General features: G+C 43.0%; 1 protein-coding gene across 1 annotated transcript in view; it reads left to right on the top strand.

Annotated features, from left to right (window-relative positions):
* Window position 1: 1 nt before the first annotated feature.
* The window catches only part of TMEM232 (transmembrane protein 232), a 194,093-nt gene continuing 187,630 nt past the window's right edge, over window positions 2-6,464 (top strand). Inside the window, exons 1-2 of the mRNA XM_048503411.1 lie at window positions 2-104; window positions 1,258-1,421. The gene's annotated coding sequence lies outside the window, so the exon portion shown is untranslated. The remainder of the gene's footprint in view (window positions 105-1,257; window positions 1,422-6,464) is intronic.

The raw sequence follows: 6,464 nt of genomic DNA, 5'->3' as shown, positions 1-6,464 counted from the left end.
TCATCCATAGCGCAGCTGGGTCACATGATAAAGGCGATCGTGCCACCACCCTCTATCCCCGGCTCATTTTGACTTTTGCCCGGAGTAATAGGAAAGTCGGTGAGGTCGTTGTTCGCTTCATGGTCCTTCGGCCTTGGAAGAAAAGTGGGAGGGACTCAATAGATGCCCCTGAGTTTATTAACCTTATGACGTCGTGCATTTACCGAACACCTGTAGGAGTGACATCATAAGAACAGATCCAACGTTTGATTTGAAATCACTTGTCAAAATCTGCCTTGAATTATATCCCGACTTGCAAGAATTTGACATTTCTGCAAAAATATCTCAGTGAAAGGTGGTTTTATAACACCCAACAATGGGCTATTCGATCGTTGTATCTGCGCCCCAGTAAAATAAATAATGTATACCGCTTTTCTCGTCTCTCATACAAATGAATTTGATCAGTTCATTCTTCGGAGGGAAAGAGTGATAGGAAATAGACGCCGCAGTTCTCACAATGGTTACCGCAGAGGAAGCTCCATTAAATAAAATGTTCTTCGCTGTTAGCAATGAATGGAGATGGCGCCTTATTTCCTTTCCTTAGTTCTGATCTTGCAGGGTCGCCCCTACAATTGGTTTTCAGACTTTCAGGCAATTTGATGGCTCACTTTCAGGATTGTGATGTGTTCATACCATTAACAACACCCCCCCCCCCTAATTTAAATATATATCTCTATTTTAAAATATCAGCACCCCACAAGACTACTATTGTGCGTGCGACTCTTGAATAGTGACGATCCTCTTATTCTGGAGAAGATTGCTCAGTTTTTGTTACAGGTTCTGGCCCTATGAATTATATATTTTTATGTATGATCAATTTATGCCTAATAAAGGTTTTGTTTGTTGTTGACTACTCTTGTGGGAAGATCCATATATCAAGGTTTAAATTTGGAGCATACCCACCGCTGATAAACTTATTTTGTCGACAAGGTTGGCGGGTTCAGTGCCTGCTTAACTCCAGAAAGTGCCTTGGGCATGGCACCCGCAAGAGGTAAACGGGCACAGCACATTGAGCCGAAAGATTCGCCTTTGATAAAAACTGGGCAAAATGTGGCAGAGAGGGCAAGGGAGGAGAAGCTAAGCTGCATGGGTCAATTGTGACGTCTGCTTCTCTTGCTGAACGTCGTTGCCTACTCAGCCACTTTATTAACAAATTACATCGAGTAAGTGGTCGGCAAGGGACCCTAACAAAGCAAAGTCCGCAATCTCCTTGTCCAGTTCTTTCCCGTGGGCATTTGTCCCCGCGAAGCAGCGAACGGTCGCCTGTCCCTCTCGCTGACCAGTGGTATCCAGGCCGAGCTGCGTCCTTAGCAACCGCCTCAGCAGCGCAGGATCGCCATAGCGAGGAGGCCGAGCCGGGCAGAGAACTGGGCAAGGTGACGGTAAGTCCAGGGACATTGCTGACTCTCCGCAGGGAAGTGCAGAGCAGAGAAAGGCCAGATCCAGCAGCCTTCGGTTAAATTGTATTGTTTACTCCTGTTGTGACTGATGGATCTCCAATTGATTAAATGGATCGTGGCCGTGGCACCCCTGGCTTACAGTGGGGCTGATGGGTTTAGCCAACTCAAACCAATCTTTATTGGCATATCAGCATAAAATAAATGCAACCCCGCCCCCCCCCCCCATATATAACATAATAGATCTTGAGAATCTGCTGCAGTACTATGGAAGTCTTACTCTACTTTTGTAGAAGCATCTCAATAGTGAGCCGTAGAAATTTGACTGTTGTCTCAGTTGTATTATCAGCATCATTGTTTAACAGGTAAATATATATTTTGTTGGTCTGATAAACTTTCAGAAGTATAGAGCTTTAGCCTTAACTTCAGGAACACTACCGTAGACAGTAACTCAGTTGAGGGAGGGAGGGGGTTAGGTTTTTAATTGCCACCTGCCTATGTTTTAAATGGTTCCTGATAATCTTATTGCGTACTATCATGGGTTTTTAAACTGTTTTAAATTATTTTATTTTATTTTTGTTGTTTGCTGCCCTGAACCCTTTCGGGGGAGGGCGGCCTATAAATTTGATGCGAAAATAAATAAAAAAATAAAAAAATAATGTAATTGGAATGTGGACATTGATACACAGAACTAAACAAAATATGTTTTCCTTTCAGGGGGGGAAGTGACTGTTCTGGACTGGAGTGACTGTGATGACAAAACTGGGTATCTGTTCATAAATCCTAAATTTAATTAATGTGGATTATGAAAGATCTTGTGTGTGTTTGTGTGTGTGTGTGTGTGTGTGTGTATAAAAAGTCCATTTGAATCAGTTTTAAGGTTTAAGTTTGGCCTTATAATCAGTTTTGGAATACTTTAAAATTAATATGAATGCAAGAGGAGATTTTACCCCTGTCACGATGAACCTAATGATATAGGGCATAATGTCCTAGGAATGTCATCATTGCAAGCCCTCTGTACAAGCTACTTGGATTGCTCACTTCAGTGTATGCAGGAGATCTTTCTGGTGTGGCATACTCAGCGATAAATAAATCAACAGCTTTCAAGGAAAGATCATTTGCCAGTTAATATGGCACAAATTCCACTCAGTAGTAATGTTTTAACAATTTCCATATCTTTTCATGCTTTGTTTAAAAATGTTTAAATTTTTAATGCTTCAAAATGTAAAATTTTAAAATTAATTTATTTTATTACATTTTAATCCCCCCCTCCCCCCAATTCCTGTCTATTGTCAGGCTTGGGGCGGCTAATATCAGTTTTATATAATCAATTCAGAAAATGTAATACAATTAAAAGCAGTGGCGTAGGAGGTTAAGAGCTCATGTATCTAATCTGGAGGAACTGGGTTTGATTCTCTGCTCTGCTGCCTGAGCTGTGGAGGCTTATCTGGGGAATTCAGATTAGCCTGTACACTCCCACACATGCCAGCTGGGTGACCTTGGGCTAGTCACAGCTTCTCGGAGCTCTCTCAGCCCCACCTACCTCACAGGGTGTTTGTTGTGAGGGGGGAAGGGCAAGGAGATTGTAAGCCCCCTTGAGTCTCCTACAGGAGAGAAAGGGGGGATATAAATCCAAACTCCTCCTCCTCCTCCTCCTCCTCCTCCTCCTCCTCTTCTTCTTCTTCTTAACTCTAAAATAACAGGGTTTTTTTTTAAAAAAATGTTAGTTGGCACCCCTTAACAATTTAGCATGGAGATAGGACTACTGGTCCCCTTCCTCCCCAGGCCACAACTGACACATGCATAATCTGATCAATGGCTTTTATTGTTAATTTTAAGTGTTGTATCCATTTTTAAATGTATGATTTTAAATTATTCATACTGTTTACATACTATTTTATCAGACATTGGGAACTGGTCTGTGCCTGAAAAGGGAAGGGAGGTATACAAATCTAATAAACAAACAAACAAACAAATACCCCCTCCCCAAGAACAAACCAACAGAGAAAAAAAGCCCAGGGTAGGGATAGGGAGGCCAGCTACAATGTAACCTCAACCATAGGTCTGGGGAAAATATAGTCTTACAAGCATTGTGGAATTGACAGTGGCGTATTTGCCTGTGGATGAGGGGTACCCTCTGTCCCTGGGCACCACTAATCTGGTCACGTGGGGAGGCCTGCAAAATCGGCCCCCCATGTGACCAGGAAGACAGCAAGGCAGTAGGAAGTCCTGCTGCCCTGTTGTCGTCTTTGGGTGCCCTTGACCCTGCCCATGTCGTCATCAACATGAGCATGGCCAAGGAAGCCTGAGGACACCACCACCCAACCTCGCCACCCCTCCTGGCTCCCAGATCACAGCCAGCAGTCCCTTCTGCCGTCTCCTCTGGGGAGAACAGGAGTGACTGTCATCCCCCTTCCTCCAGCAGCTACTTTTATAAGCACTGGGGCTGGGGGCGGGGCTTGGGGGCAGGGCCACACACCACTGAGCCCCGTCCCCAACCTCAGTGTTTATAAAAGCAGCTGCTGGGGGACAGCGGTCACTTCCGGCTGGGAGCCAGGAGCTGGGAGGGGAGGCAGCCGACCCCCGTCCTCTGGCACGGGTGTATGTGTGTGTGCCCAGAGACAATTTGTCTCCAGGTGCCATCCCCCCCATACACTTCTGGGAATTGAGCCAGGTTCCACTGGACCTGAGTCTTACATGAAAGAGAGTTCTGCTAGGCTGGGGCCAAAGCTAAAAAAGCTCTCATTGAAGGCAGCTGGATTCTTCTTGGGCCAGGGACGGTCTTTGCAGGGGATATTGAGAGGGATAGTCCTGCAGGTACAACATTCTCAGACTGCTTAGGGAATTCAAGGTTAAAGTACCAAAACCTTAAATATGATTTGGTATTCAGCTTGGAGCCTGTACCGCTGGTGGAGTACTGGTAGTATATGTTCTCTACGTGGGGTCCCAATGAGGATCCTTGCTTCCACATTCTAGACCAGCTGAAGCTTCCAGAGCAGCCTCAAGGGTAGCTTTGCGTACAGTGTACATCTGAATATATTTCTACTGAGGATTATTAGTGTATGTAGTTATGGCTGAGTTCAAAATACATTTACCAGGGAATTACCGCCCACTGAGCTTACTTCTGATTAAACATGATTAGGATTGGGAAATGGTGCAGGGGGGGGGGAATAGCTGCTCTCCACAGGCCTTGGGAATTGTCCGATCAGACCATTGTGCCAACTATTTGTACATTTTGTGCAATCCCAAACAACGCAGAGTGTACACTTTGGCTCGTTTTAACGCTCTGCCTAATGCTATGACTCTTGGTAGGTATAATAACACTCCATATGAGAACAGGTTATGCCAATGTAATATGGCCGTTGTTGAGACTGTTCAACATGTACTATTGGAATGTCCAATGTACGAGTCGTTACGCTCTATATACATCTGTCCATTGATAGAGAGCTCAAACGATGTCAGGCTACCATCTACTATGAATTTTCTACTCAACGGTTCCTGTGATCTCATATGTGAGAATGTTGCGAGTTTTTTGAGGAACTATTTGGTCAGGCGCAATCATTGCCTACATAGTAGTAACAGCTAAATTATTTTATGTGTGCGTGAATGTTGTGAATGTTCAACGTTGTTTTAATGTATTTTAATATTTTAATGTCTCAGTTAGTGGATAAATGCCCCTTTTTACTAATTCTGTAATTTATAATGCCAATAAAGGCTTTGGAATTGGATTAGGATTGCACTGCACAAATAGGGAGATTCAGGTATCATCAAAAAAGTTTTTTTAAATAACTTTCTCTCCTCATGAATTGTGTTGTATTAGGCAGCTACCTTAGAGCATCTGTTCCATTTTTAACAGACAAATATTTTGTAGAGCCAGTGTGATGCAATGGTTAAAGTGCTGGGTTAGGATTTGGGTTCGAATTTTACTCTGCCATGACAGATTGTGGAATGACTTTGGGCCAGTCACACACTTTCAGGTAACCCACATGACAGAGTGATTGTGAGGATAAAATGGAGAAGAAGAGAAAAATGTAAGCCATGCAAGATCCCCTTTGTGGAGAAAGGCAGAATATATACGTCCTGCGCTATGCAAAATTCGGCATGTAATAGGGCTAGTCATCAACTAAATTATTTTTGGAACTATTATTGCCCTTGCTCAGTTTCCCAGATGGTAGTTTTAAGATCTTCAGGGCAACATGGTAATACATAGCAGCATCTTTCATCTTGGCAGCAATTTATCAATCTATTTTCTTCTACCTTCAAATAGGAACAGTTTGCCATGTGTGACTTTTCTGGTGGAGTACTTTGCCACCTGCTTAACTTGACCCTACCATAATGTTATGAACATCACAGTAGTACTGTTGAGGTCATGAATTATGTTCTCTCACAGTGTTCATTGCAGTGAAACATTCAGTGTATTTAAATAATCGGTTTAAGTTAGCAAATGTGTACTATAAATGCACAGCAGATGGTGCTGTCTGCAAAGCATATGGAGCCATCTGTTGAGCTAGGGTACTGGACCCTAGATAAGTTCCATTGTTATGTTTCCTCCCATCATATCAATGGGGAAGCTGAAAAGTAGCACTGGTATTTATTCTGTTATACAACCATGTTATCTGCTTATAGCATGTGTTGCATTCTGGATTTTAAACTAGATATAACATTGTCATGGCTGTATGGCATTTCTTTATTAGTTTTGTTTTTCTTGACAGTACTAGATTAAGAAGAAAAAAGTATTTGTTGGAGAGGTATCAGTTTTGAACCAAGCTGAGTTAGGCAGAGAAAAGTTCCTTAACAAATTCCCTCAGTAGGACTTCTAGAATTCAGTTTTTGTACTGCATCTGTGATGTCATTAAGCCAACAAAGGTGCTTGCGGTGCCATTAGAAGTTACTTTAAGAGATGGGTAGGAAGTTTGGATTTATATTACTCCTTTCTCTCCTGTAGTAGACTCAAAGGGTCTTACAATCTCCTTGCCCTTCCCCGCTCACAACAAACACCCTGTGAGGTGAGTGGGGCTGAGAGAGCTC

This window comes from Sphaerodactylus townsendi, linkage group LG07 (assembly GCF_021028975.2).
Source record: "Sphaerodactylus townsendi isolate TG3544 linkage group LG07, MPM_Stown_v2.3, whole genome shotgun sequence".
Classification (NCBI taxonomy): domain Eukaryota; kingdom Metazoa; phylum Chordata; class Lepidosauria; order Squamata; family Sphaerodactylidae; genus Sphaerodactylus; species Sphaerodactylus townsendi.
The sequence above is the reverse complement of the archived record's forward strand: the minus strand, read 5'-3'. Positions and strand labels throughout refer to the sequence as shown.